Raw genomic sequence first — 24,491 nt, 5'->3', positions numbered from 1 at the left:
TCCTTCACACGGTAATATGGGGAAAAGGGGCTGGACGGAACCAAAGCAAAGAACGTAAATATCAAAGCCCCCTCTCCTCTTACCTGCCTAACCACTACTTACCTAATTTAACACCACCTGGTGCACTAACCAAAATACAGGGGGTGGTCCGCCCAGGTCTTACCTAGTGTGCTTAGACAATGAATATACTACAGGTATATGTATGCCCGCGGGCCTCTTGCCTAAGCACTCCCTAGGTGCCTTCCCCTTTCCCCCCTGGGAACAAATGAAACAGAATATTAAACAATCCACTTCACAACAAAACTGACTCGGGCCATTAAAGAAGCTCTAACAAAGCAACAAACACAGAACATAACAAAGCTGCTACCAACAACAACTAACATAGTACATACCAACAACCAACATGCTATACCCCTCAGCCATCAGCCATCAACCTCCTCTCTCAGCAATGATCTATATCACAATCAATCTCTCTGCAATGATCTCTCTTCTGAACAGAACACTGGCTTTTATATAGCTTCAGAAGGAATGGGTAATTGGCGACAGCTGCGTCTTGACGAGGGGGCGGGGTCAGCTCTCCAATTAGCTATGGAGTCGACCAATCAGCTGCTTGGGGAGAATTCAGGAAGCAGTCTCCTGAAACACACACTCAAATACACAAGCTATAACACAGAAACTGGGGAAACAGTGATCAAGACAAAGGAGATGATTGTGGACTACAGGAAAAGGAGGACTGAGCACGCCCCCATTCTATTCGACGGGGGGCTGCAGTAGAGCAGGTTGAGAGCTTCAAGTTCCTTGGCGTCCACATCACCAACAAACTAACATGGTCCAAGCACAACAAGACAGTCGTGAAGAGGGCACGAAAAAACCTATTCCCCCTCAGGAGACTGAAAAGATTTGGCATGGGTCCTCGGACCCTCAAAAGCTTTTACAGCTGCACCACCGAGAGCATCCTGGTTGCATCACTGCTCGGCCTCCGACCGCAAGGCACTAAAGAGCGTAGTGCGTATGGCCCAGTACATCACCGGGGCCAAGCTTCCTGCCATTTAGGACCTCTATACCAGGCAGTGTCAGAGGAAGGCCCTAAAAACTGTCAAAGAATCCAGAGAATCCAGCCACCATAGGCTGTTTTCTCTGCTACCGCATGGCAAGCGGTACCGGAGCGCCAAGTCTAGGTCCAAGAGGCTTTTAAACAGCTTCTACCCTCAAGCCATAAGACTCCTCCTCAGCTAATCAAATGGCTATCCAGACTATTTGCATCCCCCCCTCTTGATCGCTGCTGCTCCTCTCTGTTATTATTATAAGTGCATTGTCACTTTAATAACTCTACCTATATGTACCTCGATGCCGGTGCCCCCGCACATTGACTGTACCGGTACTCCCTGTATATAGCCCCGCTATTATTTACTGCTGCTCTTTAATCATTTATTATTCTTATAGCTTACTTTTGTTGAGGTATTTTCTTAAAACTGCATTGTTGGTTAAGGGCTTGTAAGTTAGTATTTCACTGTAAGGTCTACACCTGTTGTATTCGGCGCATGTGACAAATAACATTTGTTTTGATTTGAATCAATCAAATCTACACCAGGGTTCAGTATTTATTTGCATATGAATAATGGGTATGAATAGTGTTAGGCAAGTTCTAAATGAATACTGGCCAAGGCCAGAGCTAAGTGCGTCATTCACAGATTCAGCTTAAGGCAAAGTAAAACACAAAAAATGAACCACCGCATGGCTCATAATGGCTTTCAAAGGGAGCATCAATGCCTTCTTTCGCTCTCTCTTCCTGTCTCTCTCTTTCCCTGCCTCCTTCACTTCCTTACTCCCAGTCTCTCCCTCTCTCTCTCCCAGTTCCATCCTCTCACATGCTGTCTGTGCTGCTATTATAAAAGGCTGACACTCCTCTAATCTGCAGGCGTAGAAGCTTGATAATCCAGACTCATTAAAGGTTGAGATTAGCAGAGAGCTGGAAGGGGAGGAATGAAAGACAGAGGCACAGATAGGAAGACAGGCAGGGAGAGAGGGAGAGTGACAGTGCATGCATGACATGGATGAGCTATGCTGCTCTGGGATTGGTGAACATAAATAGCCAAACAATCACAGAGGAGGCAGTGAAAATAACAAGGCTAGCGAAAATATGGAGAAAGGGAAGAGCTATGAAAAAAAGATAGAGAAGGTGAAATGAAAAGACTACAGAGTAGAGGCAGTGCTAACAAAGACAGAGAAGGTATAAAAATGGGAGAGAGTGCAGATCAGTGAGATTTCCAGAGAGAACAGGAAGAGAGAAGAGAGAGAGGGGGGTGAGCAGCTAGAAGCACCAACACAGAGAAAATACGTAAGCCAGACCAAAAGCATCAACCTGGGCACCCATACTCTGAGAGGCCTGGAGCAACGGGCCTATACAGGCAGCACACAGTAGGGCACAGGCCTAGCCAACGGCCCACAGGAGGGAGAGAAGACGCCCAGTCCACACTGTCAGCTGCTGTAGCCATGAGGACTGCACGGAAGGGGAGCATTGAGATGCCTGCATTTGTCCGGCAGCTGGTGAAGGAGACAGAGAAGAGGGTCAGCTCCTTCTTCAAAGGAGGGGGGCATGGAGGGGCAGAGCACACAGACGGGGAAAGAGAGGAGGTGATCCCCAGCCCCTACCTGGACCGTCCCATCCTGGACAAGTTGACTGAGGAGGGTTGCTCCTGCTGGGGCCTGACCTACGCTCTGTGCAGCATGCAGGGCTGGAGGGCAAACATGGAGGACTACCACAACTGTGTGCCTCAGCCGGGCACAGGGCTGGCAGACTGGAGCTTCTTTGCTGTGTTTGATGGGCACGCGGGAAACAAAGTGGCACAGTACGTTTCACAACACCTGCTGGATCAGGTCCTAGCTACAGGTGAAAAAAACTTGACAGACTTATCATGTTACTTACCAGCCAGTTGTATCTCTTAGTTTATAAAGATGCTTGCTTCAAAATAGATGCATGAACAGATCTTGATACAATGATGGCTCATTCGAGAGCAGATATTTATATGCAGCATTCTACTCTTAGGAGTAAAGCATGTGACTCCTCAAATGCCATGCTGTGCCAGGCAGGGCAGGTGTGCTTCTCCACTGAGGACCACAAGCCCTACAGCCCTCTGGAGAGGGAGCGCATCGGCTCCGTGTCCCTGCAGCGCATCAACGGCTCCTTGGCCGTGTCCCGAGCCCTGGGGGACTTCAGCTACAAGGGGACAGTGAACCGACCGCCCACCCAACAGATGGTGTCTCCGGAGCCAGAGGTGTGTGTGGTGGAGCGATCGCCCGGGGATGAGTTTCTGGTGCTGGCCTGTGATGGGGTGTGGGACACGGTCTCCAACGAGGAGCTTATGTGCCTTCATCCAGAGTCGGCTGCGCGTCTGCACTGACCTCAGAGATGTCTGTTTCCAGGTCATTGACCACTGCCTCTACAAGGTCAGTACTCATGGTCATAGATCACCTGTAGATCAGTGTGTGTGGACCACATCAGTGACCTTTATAAATAATCCCTACATGTACATGTTGGAGCATAAGTGTATCAATTCGCTGTCAAAATGTGGATGCACTTTCCTTAATGTAGACAGGGCAACATTCTCTGATCTGGTTAAACATGAGCCACACGGACATGCTGTTAGTTAAACAATCTGTGATTACATTATTTTAGCAGAGGCTTTATTTTATATTTCATAATCTTAATCCTGTGAAATAATCATCAAATCATATCAAATTTATTTATATAGCCCTTCGTACATCAGCTGATATTTCAAAGTGCTGTACAGAAACCCAGCCTAAAACCCCAAACAGCAGGCAATGCAGGTGTAGAAGCACGGTAGCTAGGAAAAACTCCCTAGAAAGGCCAAAACCTAGGAAAAAACCTAGAGAGGAACCAGGCTATGTGGGGTGGCCAGTCCTCTTCTGGCTGTGCCGGGTGGAGATTATAACAGAACATGGCCAAGATGTTCAAATGTTCATAAATGACCAGCATGGTCAAATAATAATAATCACAGGCAGAACAGTTGAAACTGGAGCAGCAGCACGGCCAGGTGGACTGGGGACAGCAAGGAGTCATCATGTCAGGTAGTCCTGAGGCATGGTCCTAGGGCTCAGGTCCTCCGAGAGAGCAAAAGAAAGAAAGAGAGAAAGAGAGAATTAGAGAGAGCATACTTAAATTCACACAGGACACCGGATAGGACAGGAGAAGTACTCCAGATATAGCAAACTGACCCTAGCCCCCAGACACATAAACTACTGCAGCATAAATACAGGAGGCTGATGCAGGAGGGGTCAGGAGACACTGTGGCCCCATCCGATGACACCCTCGGACAGGGCCAAACAGGAAGGATATATCCCCACCCACTTTGCCAAAGCACAGCCCCCACACCACTAGAGGGATATCTTCAACCACCAACTTACCATCTTGAGACAAGGCCGAGTATAGCCCACAAAGATCTCCGCCACGGTGCCAACCCAGACAGGAAGATCACATCAGTGACTCAACCCACTCAAGTGACGCACCCCTCCTAGGGATGGTATGAAAGAGCCCTAGTAAGCCAGTGACTCAGCCCCTGTAATAGGGTTAGAGGCAGAGAATCCCAGTGGAAAGAGGGGAACCGGCCAGGCAGAGACAGCAAGGGCAGTTCGTTGCTCCAGAGCCTTTCCGTTCACCTTCACACTCCTGGGCCAGACTACACTCAATCATATGACCCACTGAAGAGATGAGTCTTCAGTAAAGACTTAAAGGTTGAGACCGAGTTTGCGTCTCTCACATGGGTAGGCAGACCATTCCATAAAAATGGAGCTCTATAGGAGAAAGCCCTGCCTCCAGCTGTTTGCTTAGAAATTCTAGGGACAATTAGGAGGCCTGCGTCTTGTGACCGTAGCGTACGTGTAGGTATGTACGGCAGGACCAAATTAGAGAGATAGGTAGGAGCATGCCCATGTAATGCTTTGTAGGTTAGCAGTAAAACCTTGAAATCAGCCCTTGCCTTGACAGGAAGCCAGTGTAGGGAGGCTAGCACTGGAGTAATATGATCATTTTTTTTGGTTCTAGTCAGGATTCTAGCAGCCGTAATTAGCACTAACTGAAGTTTATTTAGTGCTTTATCCGGGTAGCGGAAAGTAGAGCATTGCAGTAGTCAAACCTAGAAGTGACAAAAGCATGGATACATTTTTCTGCATCATTTTTGGACAGAAAGTTTCTGATTTTTGCCATGTTACGTAGATGGAAAAAAGCTGTCCTTGAAACAGTCTTGATATGTTCTTCTCAAGAGAGGTCAGGGTCCAGAGTAACTGTCACACCCTGACCATAGTTTATTTGTATGTTTCTATGTTTTGTTTGGTCAGGGTGTGATCTGAGTGGGCATTCTATGTTGGATGTCTTGTTTGTCTATTTCTATGTCTGGCCTGATATGGTTCTCAATCAGAAGCAGGTGTTAGTCATTGTCTCTGATTGGGAACCACATTTAGGTAGCCTGGGTTTCACTGTGTGTTTGTGGGTGATTGTTCCTGTCTCTGTGTTTGTTGCACCAGATAGGGCTGTTTCGGTTTTCCACGTTTGTTGTTTTTGTATTGTTTGTGTTTCATCTTCATTAAAGATGTATCTAACTAACCACGCTGCATTTTGGTCCGATCCTTGTTCCACCTCTTCGTCAGAGGAGGAGTTAGAAGAAACCCGTTACAGTAACGCCAAGGTCCTTCACAGTTTTATTACAGATGACTGTACAACCATTCAGATTGATTGTCAGATTCAACAGAAGATCTCTTTGTTTCTTGGGACCTAGAACAAGCATCTCTGTTTTGTCCGAGTTTAAAAGTAGAACATTTGCAGCCATCCACTTCCTTATGTCTGAAACACATGCTTCTAGCGAGGGCAATTTTGGGGCTTCACCATGTTTCATTGAAATGTACAGCTGTGTGTCATCCGCATAGCAGTGAAAGTTAATATTATGTTTTCGAATGACATCCTCAAGAGGTAAAATATATAGTGAAAACAATAGTGGTCCTAAAACGGAACCTTGAGGAACACTGAAATTTACAGTTGATTTGTCAGAGGACAAACCATTCACAGAGACAAACTGATATCTTTCCGACAGATAAAATCTAAATCAGGCCAGAACTTGTCCGTGTTGACCAATTTGGGTTTCCAATCTCTCCAAAAGAATGTGGTGATCGATGGTATAAAAAGCAGCACTAAGGTCTAGGAGCACGAGGACAGATGCAGAGCCTCGGTCTGATGCCATTAAAATGTAATTTACCACCTTCACAAGTGCAGTCTCAGTGCTATGATGGGGTCTAAAACCAGACTGAAGCATTTCGTATACATTGTTTGTCTTTAGTAAGGCAGTGAGTTCCTGCGCAACAGCCTTTTCTAAAAATTTTGAGAGGAATGGAAGATTCGATAAAGGCCGATAGTTTTTTATATTTTCTGGGTCAAGGTTAGGCTTTTTCAAGAGAGGCTTTATTACTGCCACTTTTAGTGAGTTTGGTACACATCCGGTGGATAGAGAGCCGTTTATTATGTTCAACATAGGAGGGCCAAGCACAGGAAGCAGCTCTTTCGGTAGTTTAGTTGGAATAGGGTCCAGTATGCAGCTTGAAGGTTTAGAGGCCATGATTATTTTCATCATTGTGTCAAAAGATATAGTACTAAAACACTTGAGTGTCTCTCTTGATCTTAGGTCCTGGCAGAGTTGTGCAGACTCACAACACTTCACCACACTTCACCTTAGTAATCATTTCAAGAATCAGTTCAGTTCTGCATGAAGGAGGAAGTAGGCTTTTCATGTTCCTGAAAGGAAACACAGTGCTTTAGCTTTGCTGTGTGGACGGCCAGTGTTAAACAAAGGCTAAGCTTGCCTACAGCATTGGTACATTAGACTTATATTGGCCCACTCAGGTCACATCAGGGAAGCCAATGCTGCTTGCTCACATCTTACAGACAGACACACATAATCTAAAGCCAACACAGTCACCAACGGCTAACATCAGTCACTGAAAACAACTACCTGTGGCTAACAATCTATTCTAACACACCTACTATCAGTTGAGAATGGGTGACCTCTTCGACAAAAGGGGCCTTATTTCATAAGGATCAGATGAATACAGAAGAGAAGTGGTCGTAATTGGAGGTCAAAGGTCACTACTTAGCACCTGCCCTCAGAGCAGGCGTCTGTTGTAATCCTGCTAGTATCTTTATAGTAAGCCTCGTTTGGCACTCACCCAATTTGGCACTTGACCAACAACAACATCTACAGCGCAGGTGATTTTCACCATTATCATAATGGTTGGAAAGATTATCCTATCGCACACTCTGTTCAGAGGTCAGCATACATCACTAAGATTCACTAATAACAGTCAACCCTGTTTACAAACGTAAGACGTACTCATGTCAGGTCTGTACTGTACCCTAACATGAGGTCATCTCTGTGTACTGTAACTGTAGCTACTAATCTTGGTTGACTTGTTCTCCTCTGCAGGGCCGTCTGGACAATATCAGTATCATCTTGGTCTGCTTCCCTGGCGCCCCCCAGCTCTCAGCAGAAGCAATACACCAGGAGGCAGAGCTGGAAGACCTGCTGGAGTCCAAAGTGGCAGGTGCAGTGATGTGGTGGTCGTTGGGTGCATACTTATATTCCCCCACTTCAGTTTATCCATGAGTTTACAACAGGGTTTACACTGCTATAGTTAATTGCCCCTGAAAGAGGGCATTTTAATCATTGTTTTGTCTGTAACTACTGCCCTCTTCCTTTGATAGAGATTTATGAGGAACTGAGTACTCAGGGGAAGGAGACTGATCTGTTCTCTGTCCTCACTGTTCTGGCAAACACTGATGTCCCAGGCTTACCGCCTGGAGGCGGTCTGCAGAGCAAGTAAATTCATCTGAATGCATGGTGCTAAAAGTTCATTACAGTACAAGAGGTACTAAATAACAAAGTGCAGTAAGGATCATCTGAGTAGAGAAACTGCTTGTCCTCAAACCTGTTGCAGAAGGAACTGTAGCATCTCCGCCTATTACGAAAGAAAGAGGCACACAATCCTACTACACTTAATGTAAGGGTTTGTATTGTCTCAGTTACTATACCAAAACTATATAATCTCAAACTTTGTCAGAATGTCTGCACAATCACCTCACAGCAGTCTACATTTTTCTCCAGGGGCTTGGTGGTCCTGAGAAGCTCGTCTAGGTTCTGTCGTTTGGGAAACGTCTCTGGAAGACAATCAATGCCAAAAAAACTGTTTTCATTATGTGACAATTCAACCAATCACAAAATGAATTTTGTCTCTCATCCCTCACGCCAAGTAAAATCCTGATGTAACAAGTACAACGCAATTTGTGAAAGCTGAAACTATAGATTTTAAATTTATAGAATATGGGGAACATTTTATTTTATAGGACCTGGCACTTTGAAACACTGAGATTCTGGCTCAGCAATATGATTCAGTAGTTGACAAACCATCTGATATACAGTGGGGAGAACATGTATTTGATACACTGACGATTTTGCAGGTTTCCCACTTACAAATGTAGAGGTCTGTAATTTTTATCATAGGTACACTTCAACTGTGAGAGACGGAATCTAAAACAAAAATCCAGAAAATCACTGTATGATTTTTAAGTAATTCATTTGCATTTTATTGCATGACATAAGTATTTGATCACCTACCAACCAGTAAGAATTCCGGCTCTCACAGACCTGTTAGATTTTCTTCAAGAAGCCCTCCTGTTCTCCACTCATTACGTGTATTATCTGCACCTGTTTGAACTCGTTACCTGTATAAAAGACACCTGTCCACACACTCAATCAAACAGACTCCAACCTCTCCACAATGGCCAAGACCAGGAAGCAGTGTAAGGACATCAAGGATAAAATTGTAGACCTGCACAAGGCTGGGATGGGTTACAGGACAATAGGCAAGCAGCTTGGTGAGAAGGCAACAACTGTTGGAACAATTATTAGAAAATGGAAGAAGTTCAAGATGACGGTCAATCACTCTCGGTCTGGGGCTCCATGCAAGATCTCACCTCGTGGGGCATCAATGATCATGAGGAAGGTGAGGGATCAACACAGAACTACACGACAGGACCTGGTCAATGACCTGAAGAGAGCTGGGACCACAGTCTCAAAGAGAACCATTAGTAACACACTACGCCGTCATGGATTAAAATCCTGCAGCACACGCAAGGTCCCCCTGCTCAAGCCAGCGCATGTCCAGGTCCGTCTGAAGTTTGCCAATGACCATCTGGATGATCCAGAGGAGGAATGGGAGAAGGTCATGTGGTCTGATGAGACAAAAATAGAGCTTTCTGGTCTAAACTCCACTCGCCGTGTTTGGAGGAAGAAGAAGGATGAGTACAACCCCAAGAACACCATCCCAACCGTGAAGCATGGAGGTAGAAACATCATTCTTCGGGAATGCTTTTCTGCAAAGGAGACAGGACGACTGCACCGTATTGAGGGGAGGATGGATGGGGCCATGTATCACAAGATCTTGGCCAACAACCTCCTTCCCTCAGTAAGAGCATTGAAGATGGGTCGTGGCTGGGTCTTCCAGCATGACAACAACCCGAAACACACAGCCAGGGCAACTAAGGAGTGGCTCCATAAGAAGCATCTCAAGGTTCTGGAGTGGCCTAGCCAGTCTCCAGACCTGAACCCAATAGAAAATCTTTGGAGTGAGCTGAAAGTCCGTATTGCACAGCGACAGCTTGCGAAACCTGAAGGAACTGGAGAAGGTCTGTATGGAGGAGTGGGACAAAATCCCTGCTGCAGTGTGTGCAAATCTGGTCAAGAACTACAGGAAACGTATGATCTCTGTAATTGCAAACAAAGGTTTCTGTGCCAAATATTAAGTTCTGCTTTTCTGATGTATCAAATACTTATGTCATGCAATAAAATGCAAATTAATTACTTAAAAATCATTTTCTGGATTTTTGTTTTAGATTCCGTCTCTCACAGTTGAAGTGTACCTATGATAAAAATTACAGACCTCTACATGCTTTGTTGTAAAACCTGCAAAATCGGCAGTGTATCAAATACTTGTTCTCCCCACTGTATATTCATCCAATATTATCTATAACAATGTAAAATTCTAAAAGCATTTATTTTATGGATTTCAGGTTGATGTTTAGTTTTAAGAGTCATCAAACCTCTCTCTCTCAGTCATGTGTTTGGTATGATTTGCATGACCTGTACTGTGCTGCATTACTTACCTTGATGACATTAGATTTAACATGTTACAGTGATATGACATATGACCAAGACAAACCCAAGAATGGTCAGTAGATCCATGAATGTGTTAATATATTATCAAATGTGATTTAAATGAGTATGTGCTTTACTTACATACTGTTTAGACATTACATGTTCTGACTGTTTTCAGACAGAATAAAGATTATGTGACTAAGACCATTAAATGTTTTTGTGTATTAAATGATTACTGACGTATGGTAAATCAACGAAGAGACTCCATTTCATTCATGTCCACGAGGAGGATTTGTTTCTTGAGATAAAACACAAGTGTTCAGCACATTTCTCTTTGAAAAAATGTGTAATGGACAGTGGCGATTTTAGCATGTAAATCTTGGTGAGCCAAACTCAAAAAAAACATTTTTGTTGCCTGCTAGCAAAGTCACTACACAACACTAAACAATAAATTATAGCACTATAATGGAGAAAAAAGGTGCCCACAAACTTTTAGGGCCTACAAACATGTAAATCTGTCCCAACAGCATAGCTTTTCTTTCAGCACCATGGAGTGAATCCTTACCACCGCTACACCTGGCTATTATCGGAGACTTGTCTGTCAGAGAAACAGTTAATTCAGCCTCATTTACTGCTTTAAAAAAAACATAGCTGATATGGCTGACTTGCTTAAACAAATGTGGATACTACTGACTCCTTGTGGATTTGTGTAAGTCGATAACCCTTATGAACAAGATTGCAGTAATAGTGCAGTATAATGGCAGTACAACTTCAGTTAGAGTGCAGTATGCTGCAAACTCTGCATCCAAAATAAGTTTTATTGCAGTAATTTTGCAGTGTAACTGCAGTTGGAGTGCAGTATAACTGCAGTCCAACTGCAATACACTACAGTTATTCTACAATTACTCCACAGTCGACTGCAGTTGCTGTACTTTTACTGCAGTCTTAATTTGTAAGGGCATTCTCCTTAAATAAAAACAAATGCCAAAATGAGTTTTCACTTTTGAACCCTACACAAACATTATTACATTTATTTTCAGTAAATTCATAAAGTTTATTCTTATATCATTAACACTTAGCTCTAAGTATAAGCAATTGCAAGCAATTGCAAGCAAAAGAGCTGCGACGATGTAGGCCTATTCGTTCAGTCAAAATGGACATGACAGAAATTCAGATAGATGTTAGTTCAGATAAATTCTGCGAGATTTTGAGGCCTTAACTTTGCTCTTCTTTAAGTCACCACACAGAAAGAAAGAGAGAGGAGAGAGAGGGAGGTACTGTATTTTATTAGGCCTATGTGGTCTAAAAAGAAAGGACAATACAATCATGAGAATCCACTTTTATATACAATATACTGACGCTGTCACGACTTCCTCCGGGTTGGTGCCTCTCCTTGTTCAGGCGGCGTTCGGTGGTCGACATCACCGGTTTTCTAGCCGCCACCGAGCTACGTTTCATTGTCCATTTGTTTTGTCTTTATTGTACACACCTGGGTTCCATTACATTATTATTTATTCCCTAATTAACCCTCTGGTTCCCACTTGGTTTTGTGCATGTTTGTTCTGTGTTTAGCAGTCGCTACTATTTTGTGAGCTGGATTGTTTTCCCTGCGTGGAATTTATTTTGTTGTCTTCTTGAGTAAAAATGTGTTATTACTCATCCTCTGTCCCACCTGCTGTACATCGACCCTTTACAGAAACACGCACCTAAAATATGGAGTCTGCAGGTGCACCCAGTCCTCCGTTACCTGTGGAGGAGCTCGTCCAGCAGTACGCGACGATGCTACAAAATCTTGGCACAGCTATGGATTGTGTGCTGCACACCATGGAGCGATGGGAGAGAGGGGGTTTTCCCACACCTCCATCAACTTCACCCCAACCCACACCACGGTCCACCCCTCCGTCACCTGGGCCCAGTGGGATTCGGCTCTCGCTTCCGAGGGCATATGATGGGACGGCTGCCGGGTGCCAGGGGTTCCTGCTCCAGTTGGAGCTCTACCTGGCAACTGTCCACCCGAGAGCGTGTCCGCCCTCATCTCCTGTTGGTCGGTTGAGAGCACTTGAGTGGGCCAACGCCATATGGGGGAGAGAAGGCGCAGTGTTGGTCCACTATGAGGATTTCACCCGTCGCTTCCGGGCGGTTTTCGATCATCCACCAGAGGGAAGAGCGGCGGGGGAACATTTGTTCCATCTTAGACAGGGGATGAGGAGCGCACAGGACTTTGCACTGGACTTCAGGACCCTGGCAGCCAGCGCGGGATGGATTGCAAGGGCCCTAATCGACCATTACCGGTGCAGTCTACAGGAGGACGTTCGTTGGGAGCTGGCATGCAGGGAAACCACCCTTACCCTCGACCAGCTGGTGGATTTATCCATCCGGCTGGATAACCTGTTGGCCATCCGCGGACGTCCGGATCGGGGCCCGTCCATTCCATCCCCCAGCACCTCTGATCCTACACCTATGAAGCTCGGAGGTGCTGCTCTGAGGGTGACCAGAGGGGGGCCATTTCCTGCACCACATTTGGCCGCAGAGGGCACACTGCTGGTCGGTGCTGGGGAGGTTCCCCAGGGAGTCAAGAGAGCAGGCAGGGCACTGGTGGATCATCCCAGGTGAGTAGGCACCCGACTCACCCAGAGCTCCCTGTTGCGCACATGTGTGTGTATAGAATTCCCTGAGTTTTCCCCGCATTCCCAGCATAAGGCGCTAATAGATTCAGGCGAGCTGGGAACTTGATTAACCGTTCATTTGCACTTGGATTAGGGATCCCTATTGTTGCTGTTGATGTGCCCTTCCCTGTACATGCCTTAGATAGTCGTCCTTTAGGTTCGGGGCTGATTAGAGAGGCCACTGCTCCACTATGTATGATAACGCAGGAGGGTTATGAGGAGAGAATTAGTTTCCCGTGGTGTTGGGCCTTCCCTGGTTGGTCTATCATGACCGCCCTATTTCTTGGCAACAGAGGGCTCTCAAGGGATGGTCACATAAGTGCTTAGGGAGGTGTGTAGGTGTTTCCGTCGGTGCTACTACGGTGGAGAGTCCCGACCAGGTCTCCACCGTGCACATCCCCTCTGAATATGCCGATTTGGCTCTCTGCCTTCAGTAAGAAGAAGGCGCCTCAAGTACCACCCCATCGACAGGGGAACAGTGCGATAAATCTCCTGGTAGATGCAGCACTTCCCAGGAGTCACGTGTATCCTCTGTCACAGGCGGAGACGGCGGCTAGGGAAACATATGTCTCAGAATCTCTGGGGCAGGGGTACATTCGGCCTTCCACTTCACCTGCCTCCTCAAGTTTATTTTTTATGAAGAAGAAGGACGGTGGTTTACGTCCGTGTATTGACTATCGAGGTATCAATCAGATCCCTGTGAGGTACAGTACCACCTTTAGTACCACCTCTGGGCGCTATGAGTACCTCGTCTTGCTGTACGGGTTAATGAATGCTCCATCCGTTTTCCAATCCTTTGTAGACAAGATTTTCCGGGACCTGCGGGTAGGGTGTAGTGGTGTATATCAATGACATTCTGATATACTCCTCTACACGCGCCGAGCATGTGTCCCTGGTGCGCAAGGTGCTTGGTCGACTGTTGGAGCATGACCTGTATGTGAAGGCTGAGAAATGTCTGTTCTTCCTTCCTAGGGTACCGCCTTTCCACGTCAGGGGTGGAGGTGGAAAGTGACCGCTCTGCCGGGGAGTGGGCGGCTTTCATCCCCTGGGCAGAGATGGCCCAAACTCCCTCCTCCACTCTTCCACTAACCTATCTCCTTTTCAGTGTGTACTAGGTTATCAGCCAGTCCTGGCACTGTGGCATCAGAGCCAGATCGAGGAACCTGCGGTAGATGAATGGTTTCGGCGCTCGGAGCAGACATGGGACGCTGCCCATGTGCACCTGCAACGGGCCATGAGGCGGCAGAAGGAGAACGCCAACCGCCACCGCAGTGAGGCCCCTGTGCACCAGGTCTGGCTCTCGACCAGAAACCTGCCCCTTCGCCTGCCCTGCCGGAAACTGGGTCTGCGGTTTGTGGGGCCATTAAAATTCCTGAGGAGACTGAACGAGGTTTGTTATAGGTTACAGCTTCCCCTGATTACCGTATTAACCCCTCTTTCCATGTGTCTCTCCTCAGGCTGGTGGTGTCTGGTCCGCTCCAGGAGTCTGAGATGCGAGAGGTTCTTCCGCCTCCCCTTTGGACATCGAGGGGGCCCGGCGTATACTGTTCGAGCCATCATGGACTCAAGGCGTCGGGCGAGGGGCCTTCAGTACCTCGTGGAGTGGGAGGGGTACGGTCCGGAGGAGAGATGCTGGGTGCCGGTGGAGGACATCCTGGACCCTTCGTTAATGCGGGAATTTCACCGCCTCCACCCGGATCGTCCTGCGCCTCGTCCTCCGGGTCGCGTCCCGAGGCCGGTGTCAGGGGGTGGGGGGTACTGCCACGAAGTTGATGCCTCTCCTTGTTCAAGAGCCGTTCGGCGGTCGATGTCACCGGTTTTCTAGCCTCCACCGATCTACGTTTCATTGTCCATTTGTTTTGTCTTTATTGTACACACCTGGTTTCCATTACATTATTATTTATTCCCTATTTAACCCTCTGGTTCCCACATAGTTTTGTGCGTGTTTGTTCTGTGTTTAGCATTTTGTGAGCTGGATTGTTTTCCCTGCGTGGAATTTATTTTGCTGTCTTCTTGAGTAAAAGTGCGTTATTACTCATCCTCTGCGCCTGACTCCGTCCCACCTGCTGCACATTGACCCTTTACAGCGCAGCGCACAGACAGCGCATTGCACAAACAAAACAACACTCGAAATATCAACTGGAATTACATAGGTCTATTACTGAACTTTTTGCTGAAAACAAATATTTGAATGGAAAGAGTCCCTGGCAAACATGGTTACAGACCCAACAACATTATATAGTTGATAGAGGAATTCTAAATTCCTATATGTTTTGTAGCCAAAACCAAATTCACACTCTATTTCTTAATAAGTTGTACTCTTTGTTTTTATTTAGAATTCATTTTGATCTAAGTAACTGTCTCGTCTTTGACTTAGTATTTTAATTACGACTCTATTCCCAATACGTTATTTACTTGTTTTAATTAAATCTCATACCAGCATATGTGAGTGTACACCTTTAAAATATCTTGTCACTGGGAACAGGGAAATCCCCTTAACCCAAACTTTTACGACTACGACACCCAATAATTCTGATAATCCCTTCACATTGTTTTAAATCTCTTGATGTTTCATGTAACTCATTCAGTCTATCTTCAAATTGTCGTCCCAAAATATTTTATACACTGCCTTACACTCAAACCACTGTGATAACCATGCACTGTCCCTTTAAGATAAAACATTTCATTTTTTCCCCGCAATGAAAACGGAAAACAGATCATGTTTAGAATACGTTACTTTTTGTTCGAATTCACTGACGTTACCAAACCAAAATCAATACCTAGGAAAACAATCACAACTTTTCACGATTAAACTATTCTTACCTATTTTATAGTCCAAAGTGTTGCACCATATAGCCCATTGAGTGCCTAGCACTTCGGCTGCAAGCTGTAGCATCTTTTCAGACTATCTTTACGATACTTCTCCTTTTTAAAAGAAATGTATTTGGAACTTTTGCCGCTTTTGAAAAGTAACTCTAAGCTATAATGCACGCATTTTCCCTCTAAATGCCACAACCCCTTTCTCTGTTTAAATTTGAGGGACGTTGTTGTTCAACGTGAAACGTCATCACACATCTGCCTGCCTCTGTAAAATATATATTCCCTATTCAGAATTTACCATACCCTAACATCTGAACGTACCATGTTTTTGTGCTAAATTTATCACGTCAGTCGATTCATAAATAGCTATAACGTCCTGATAGCACAAAATTGTATCGTATCTCTACGTTATTCCCTACATTTAACTTTAGGTGACTTTCTTTCTACGATCTATGTGTGTGTCGCTTTAATGGAAATCTTATCAATAGCTTTGACTTTTGAATCAGATATTAGGTCTTACCTTACAACTATAAGCCCAGGGTTTGTAAATCCCTAGTTAATATCTTATTTTCCGGTTGTGTCAGAGGGCTTTTAAAGAACGCTAATAATCGTTATCTCACGCCACTAATTGTTAGACTTCCCTCTCGCATGGAACTTTCCTGTCTATAGATATGGCTTTTATCTCATCTCTTTAGATTTAGGTTCCCTCTCCTCCTCATTTGGATATTTCAGTAGTATTAGTTTACATTTACATTTACATTTAAGTCATTTAGCAGACGCTCTTATCCAGAGCGACTTACTGAATCGGAACAATGATCAATACTGCCATTATTCAAATGACCAATCCAGTTAATCTTGCGCATTCCATTGCTGTCTCCCCACGCCCAATATTTGTACAAGATCACCGTCCTATCCCTCAGTACCTATTTAATATCCCGTCTTAATCTCGGGCGGGTGTGCCTCTCATGATTAAGTATAGTTTATTTACGGTAGTGCACCTCACCACAGGTTATTTCGAACCTGCTTCAGTGTATATCGGTTATACAAACCCAGTGTATGTCGGTCATACAAAACCCTGTAGGAATAGCAAAGCTCCCCTTATTGATGAATTCTTAAAATTTTAGAACATCAATCACAGAACTCAAATCCCCCCAGAAACGAGAATTAAAATTGACTGACCTGTTGCCGACTGGGAAAAGCGCTGTTCGTTTGAATCTGTCACCTTTTCTGTAATCTGTAGTAATACGCAGGCCTGTAATTTAACCTCAATTCGGAGGTCAGGTCTTTAGTAAAACGAGTCAGAACTCGTTTCGTGCACGATTTTCAGCGTACTATCTCCAGATAACAGGGAGGGGTATTTAGATCCGGCTCGAAAGTCAATTGATAGAGGAATTCTAAATTCCTATATGTTTTGTAGCCAAAACCAAATTCACACTCTATCTATTTCTTAATAAGTTGTATGTTTATTATTTTACATGAAATAGATCGAGACCAGTCTTAAAAGTCAGGTAGTAGCGTTTAATTCAAGTGAGTACTGACCCAAAATACAAAGAACATTACATTTTAAGGAGAGAACATAAAATTACATCATCAGTTTCTCACACTCTCTCCGATCCACACAATAGCGCAGTGTCTTCAGGTCTGAGACCATCTTCTACTCCCCTCATAAAACAAACATTCCAATCTGTCTAAAAGATATCATTTATTCTCCACAAATGGAACATAAAACAAACATTCTTATCTGTCTGAAAGGATATCTGCCCTCCTTCTCCGTTTCCCGCAAGGTACAGACAATTAATTTGTTTTACCTACATTTTCGGTCCTAGTTTAACCAAGAACCCACACATTTCATACCATAACATAATAGTATTAAAACTTAATGGTTCTAAAAGAAATGTATACATAATTAATCATTTCAACTATAATTTCCTCCAACAATAGTATCGCCTTTTGTCAAGAAAAGCACATGAGATAATTATAATACACAAAGAAAGCAAAACAATGAAAAATTATGAATAAGTTACTAATGAGATATACCTATATAAGCAATAGGCCTATATCAATTGAGATGTACACACTATGGCATAAGGGAACGATGAGCGTATCAGAGGCAATCCGTCATTTCGATAAAGAATTTAATGATCGAGCTAAGATGGCCGTAGTCAATATAACTATTTGTTCAGCACTTATGAAATGTACAGTGACAGATTTCAGAACATGGGACGTTCTTACAGTATTCTCCCTTTACACCAAGTCAAAACCGTAGGATAAATAAAGGGGGCATAAAATCAGACAAAAAAGCTCTTACAATATTTAATTAAGACATTTCTCTAAAACAGGCTATAGGCCAGGGCACAACTTTCACTGGGGACGGGGGACATGTCCCCCCCACCCAGTTTTATCATTGGAATGTCATACAAAACGAGGCAATGGAGTGCGGACGCCTCTGAGTGGTCGCGTAGGCTGTTTGGAGTGTTTATCCAACTGGATAAACAATAATAATGATTATTATTATTATTATTATGCCCCCCACTTTTAAAATCCAAATTGCACCCCAGCTATAGGCCAAATTTGACGTCCAAGAGAACAGTAGGCACATGGGCTACTAACAGCTTACTATTTCTTTCTTAGCTACAGCATTTCTCAACAGCTGGCCATGCCTTCCGCCTGGCTACTCCAACCTCGACCAACAGCTCCGGCCCCCGCAGCTCCTCGCCCAAGCCTCTCCAGGTTCTCCTTTACCCAAATCCAGATAGCAGATGTTCTGAAAGAGCTGCAAAACCTGACCCGTATAAATCAGCTGGGCTTGACAATCTGGACCCTCTATTTCTGAAACTATCCGCCGCCATTGTCGCAACCCCTATTACCAGCCTGTTCAACCTCTCTTTCATATCGTCTGAGATCCCCAAGGACTGGAAAGCTGCCGCCGTCATCCCCCTCTTCAAAGGGGAGACACCCTGGACCCAAACTGTTACAGACCTATATCCATTCTGCCTTGCCTATCTAAGGTCTTCGAAAGCCAAGTCAACAAACAGGTCACTGACCATCTCGAATCCCACCGTACCTTCTCCGCTATGCAATCTGGTTTCCGAGCCGGTCACGGGTGCACCTCAGCCACACTCAAGGTACTAAACGACATCATAACCGCCATCGATAAAGACAGTACTGTGCAGCCGTCTTCATCGACCTTGCCAAGGCTTTCGACTCTGTCAATCACCATATTCTTATCGGCAGACTCAGTAGCCTCGGTTTTTCGGATGACTGCCTTGCCTGGTTCACCAATTACTTTGCAGACAGAGTTCAGTGTGTCAAATCGGAGGGCATGCTGTCCGGTCCTCTGGCAGTCTCTATGGGGGTGCCACAGGGTTCAATTCTCGGCCGACTCTTTTCTCTGTATATATCAATGATGTTGCTCTTGCTGCGGGCAATTCCCTGATCCACCTCTACGCAGACGACACCATTCTATATACTTTCGGCCCGTCATTGGACACTGTGCTATCTAAACTCCAAACAAGCTTCAATGCCATACAACACTCCTTCCGTGGCCTCCAACTGCTCTTAAACGCTAGTAAAACCAAATGCATGCTTTTCAACCGATCGCTGCCTGCACCCGCTTGCCCGACTAGCATCACCACACTGGATGGTTCCGACCTTGAATATGTGGACACCTATAAGTACCTAGGTGTCTGGCTAGACTGCAAACTCTCCTTCCAGACCCATATCAAACATCTCCAATCGAAAATCAAATCAAGAGTCGGCTTTCTATTCCGTAACAAAGCCTCCTTCACTCACGCTGCCAAGCTCACCCTAGTAAAACTGACTATCCTACCGATCCTCGACTTCGGCGATGTCATCTACAAAATTGCTTCCAACACTCTTCTCAGCAAACTGGATGCAGTTTATCACAGTGCCATCCGTTTTGTCACTAAAGCACCTTATACTACCCACCACTGCGACTTGTATGCTCTAGTCGGCTGGCCCTCGCTACATATTCGTCGCAAGACCCACTGGCTCCAGGTCGTCTACAAGGCCATGCTAGGTAAAGCTCCGCCTTATCTCAGTTCACTGGTCACGATGGCAACACCCATCCGTAGCACGCGCTCCAGCAGGTGTATCTCACTGATCATCCCTAAAGCCAACACCTCATTCGGCCGCCTTTCGTTCCAGTACTCTGCTGCCTGTGACTGGAACGAATTGCAAAAATCGCTGAAGTTGGAGACCTTTATCTCCCTCACCAACTTCAAACATCAGCTATCCGAGCAGCTAACCGATCGCTGCAGCTGTACATAATTTATTGGTAAATAGCCCACCCATTTTCACCTACCTCATCCCCACAGTTTTTATTTATTTACTTTTCTGCTCTTTTGCACACCAATATCTCTACCTGTACATGATCATTTATCAATCCAGTGTTAATCTGCAATATTGTAATTATTCGCCTACCTCCTCATGCCTTTTGCACACATTGTATATAGACTCCCCTTTTTTTCTACTGTGTTATTGACTTGTTAATTGTTTACTCCATGTGTAACTCTGTGTTGTCTGTTCACACTGCTATGCTTTATCTTGGCCAGGTCGCAGTTGTAAATGAGAACTTGTTCTCAACTAGCCTACCTGGTTAAATAAAGGTGAAATAAAAAATAAAAAATAAATAAATAAAAGTATACGTTTTACATAATTTATGCAGCAGCATACAATACATTTTTGGACTCACCGTTGTTATGCTGTCCTTCTTGTGGGAATATTTTGTCATCAAACTTTGTCATCAACTTCTGGCATTCTCTGGATTTATGGTGCTTTCAAAACAACTGGGAACTCTGAAAAAAAAACAAGGTCGAATCATGACGTCAGTCAACTTCAAGTCGGAGCTCTAGAAAGAGGCCCGAGTTCCGACTTGGAATTTCGAGTTGGATGACCGTTCAAAACATATTCTTCCAGTCGGAGATTGTCCCAGTTGTCTTGAACGCAGCAGAAGTCTTTGACAGCATGGCCAATGTATTCAACCTTTTCTGGCCCATGGTGTGCCGTGTGAATGTTTATCATTTTAAACTTGGAAAAAAGACCCTTTCAGACAGATGTTTTAAATCCTTAACCCCGTTTGGACAACACACACTCTCAACCGAAGAGCAGGCAGGTGGAAAAAAATTGTGATTGCTTTTTGCAAAACTTGCAGTTTTTTTACATTTATTTAACTAGGAATGTCAGTTAAGAACAAATTATTATTTACAATGACGGCCTACCCCAGCCAAAACCTAACCCGGCCGATGCTGGGCCAATTGTGTGCCGCCCCATGGGACTCCCAATCACAGCCAGTTGTGATACAGCCTGGAATCGAACCCAGGGTCTGTAGTGATGCCTCTAGCACTGAGATGCAGTGCCTTAGACAGCTGCACCACTCGGGAGCCCCAAGTTAGCCACTGATTCCTTCCAAACCACTCATTGTTAAATTTGCGATTTCTGATCTGTTAAGTAACTCTATGTCCAATGGCCAATGAGCACTGATACGTTTTATCTATCATTTCTCTTCATATGACAAGGATTGAAAAGGATTTGCCAGTAGATTGTTGACATGATGACTGCTTGTCTAGCTTGATAGCTAAGATTTTGAAAGTATGGTGTTATGATCAGTCCAGTCAAAGCTACGGGAAATATAACATGATTTGATGGAATACAACTGTGGCCAATGACCTTGAGCTTTCTTCGATGGCCACTTTTCATTTAAATCTATGGCAGCACCCAAGGGGGCTTGAACTGCCTAGCTCTCCCTGTAGATCCTGCGATGACGTAGTGTCCCAATGAGTGACAGAACACTAAGTCAATCATGGCGCAGCTAGAGAAGATTACCATCGCCTACACTATGTATTTTCCGCTGATTGCCAATCCACCACAGAAAGCACTGAGCTTGGCTGAAACACCTTCATTTTGGAGCTGCCTTACTCAAGAAAGCAAGAAAGAAACCTTGTTTGTATGTGGCTTTATTTTTTACATTGTTTGCAAACTGATATGTGACAAGAATGAATGGCAAAATAACATGCAAAACAGCCAACCCAAACAATATACACATATATAAATATTTATTTTTTTAGCTAAACAAGTGGGCCTCAAACAGGCTCAAACAGGCTCTGCCCTACCTGCCCTGAATGACTGGTCACCACTGGTAATGAACAGTAGTGGAACAAGTACTAAATTGTCAAAGTAAAGATACCTTAATAGAAAATGACTAAAGTAAAAGTAAAAGTCACCCAGTAAATGCTACTTGAGTAAAAGTCTAAAAGTATCTGGTTTTAAATGTACTTAAGTACAGTGGTAGAAAAAGTACTAAATCGTCAAAGTAAAAAGTAAAAGTATTAAGCAAACCAGACGGCATGATTTTCTTTTTTGTATACGGAGAGACACGGGCACACTCCAACACTCCAACACTCCAACATAATTTACAAACGCAGTATTTGTGTATAGTGAGTCCGACATATCAGAGGCAGTAGGGATGGCAATGCGTATATTGATAGGTTCGTGTATTGCACCATAATCCTGTCCATCCTGAGCATAAAAATGTAATGAGCACTTTTTGGTATCAGGGAAAATGTATGGGAATAAAAACTACATATTTTCTTTAGGAATAGTGGAGTAAAAGTGAAAGTTGTAAAAAATATGAATAGTAATGTACAGATCCCCCCCTCCCCCAAAGACAACTTAATGAAGTACTTTACACCACTGGTAATGATAATGTGGTATGGTACAGGAAAATGGTAAAGAGATAACTATGGATGAACAAGGTCATGCTTGAGGGAAATATTTGCATAGATATAAGGGGGCCCGAACCAGTTAGGCACTGTGAAAATGAGCACAGAATGTTGGCAAAACGTAACTCACTCCAGATTATTGTGGATGTCACACTTTCATACTGTTTATTGACATAAATACCTTTCCCAGGGCTAGATTATATTTGATTAAGATGAATGGGTTTTGTTTTCCCTTTTACAGCTCTCATACTGTGTGTCTGAGGGCTTTCTATCTAATTAACCCAACACAATTCAACTGTGATACATATTCAACAGGTTCTCTACCAGAGGCCTAGACATTAGGTGACCGAGGATGCATATACATAATATGGATACATATCTATGTTCACTGATCCCGGATACCACCCCATACAAATCCATTGTGTTGTGGTGGAGCTCAGGACACATCTGCAAAGCTCTCATAAATCAGTGGGTCTTCTCAAGAGGCCCTCCACGTCTCCATACTCCACACAAAGCCTGATTGCATTCAGCATTGTATTTGAGCCAATCACTTGAGCATTTCAAACCCATCTCCAGACAGACGCTGTTTAAATGAAAGGCATCTGTCCATTGCATCTCACCACTGAACCAAACAGGAACATTCAAGCAGTGTATTAATAGGAGATCAGTGATCAATGTTCCGTCAATTTTTTTCGTCACTGAGCAAATTTCAGGTCTGCTGAGCGCAAACTTGAACATTGTGAGAATTCTGTGCAACTTCTGGCGTGCATTTACTTCTTTAAGTTACAGTTTTAACAGTGGCCAAGTAGGCTACTGTGGCTATTTGTTCATAATGTAGGCCTACCAGAGTGGCCTACCATCGAAAACAATGGAGAAATATGCATCCCATAACATGGTTGTTCAATGTAGGCCTACATTCCATAAGATTTTTGAAAAAAACATGCAGGGCTTGACATTAACCTGTTTATTCACTTGTTCTTCAGACAAGGTGACTGAACAGTTGTGTTGTTTGATGCAAGAAACCACTTTACAAAATAAAATTCATTGTTATTCCCATACCATTATTACAGAGAATCAGACAAATTATGCTACCCTCTTCCTATTGACTATTTAGCTTATTCAAGACCGTCTCAAAATATAACACTGCCCCTTTAAGACGTAAAAAAAGCTCTTTACCTGACTTGATTTTCAAAGATGGCTAGAAATGCACACATTTTGGAAGCAACCACTCCCAAATTATTGACTAGGAATTCACTATAACTCGGCTAATATCTCACAAACTAGCAAAGAATATGAACAAATGTGCGCAGGTGGCTACACAGCTCTCTCTTTGATCTCAAAACAAGTGCATCTACCCACGACCCTCATGCAGCCAATATGTCTACTGCAGCTCTGATTGGTTATGGCACAATGGCCTGCGTACGGGCCTCTGTCATGCATGTCAATACAACAGAATCCTACACCAATGCGTGCTGCCTACAATAACATCTCTTGCACAGTTAGCTTTGCATAGTTCATTTTGTTTCGAAATGTTACATTGAAAGTGGCTAATATTGCGTTGATTTGAGCACAATTCCCACAGCAGAGTGAAACGTTGATAGTGTTAACAGAAGGGGAAAACTCTAGAAAGTTGAGAAAAGTTCAATCTGTGCGGCAGTCTGAGGGGAGCTGTGCGCCAGTGCACAGTTTAGAGGGACCATTGTCAGTGATCATCATGAATGTCTGGCATTCTGAAAAGCTGTCAGACGGAATAGAGGTCTGCTTTGGGCTATCATCATGTCTAGAACTAAGAACCTAGCTACCCTCAACATTAGTTACATTGAAAACGAATGAGTTTTATGTGAATATATTTACATTTGGCAAATATGTATGTCCAGCTGTAGCATCCAACTGTTCTGTTTCACTACTGTACTTTGATCTACAAACAATGCTAATTCTGAGGATGAAACGTCACTAGTTTTCTAGGAATAACAGAAGAGGATCCAGCATCCAGTCTACCATTCGGTAATATTACAATAACCCTCAGAAAACAGTGCTTTATTTCTGTGAGT

At 44.2% G+C, this 24,491-nt stretch overlaps 1 pseudogene; it reads left to right on the top strand.

Annotated features, from left to right (window-relative positions):
* The first annotated feature begins 1,951 nt into the window (after positions 1-1,951).
* On the top strand, positions 1,952-8,541 carry LOC135547956 (protein phosphatase 1B-like; annotated as a pseudogene).
* The last annotated feature ends 15,950 nt before the right edge of the window (positions 8,542-24,491 follow it).

The sequence above is a fragment of the Oncorhynchus masou genome, chromosome 11 (genome assembly GCF_036934945.1).
Source record: "Oncorhynchus masou masou isolate Uvic2021 chromosome 11, UVic_Omas_1.1, whole genome shotgun sequence".
In the NCBI taxonomy this organism is placed as follows: domain Eukaryota; kingdom Metazoa; phylum Chordata; class Actinopteri; order Salmoniformes; family Salmonidae; genus Oncorhynchus; species Oncorhynchus masou.
This window is presented reverse-complemented; position numbering and strand designations above follow the sequence as displayed.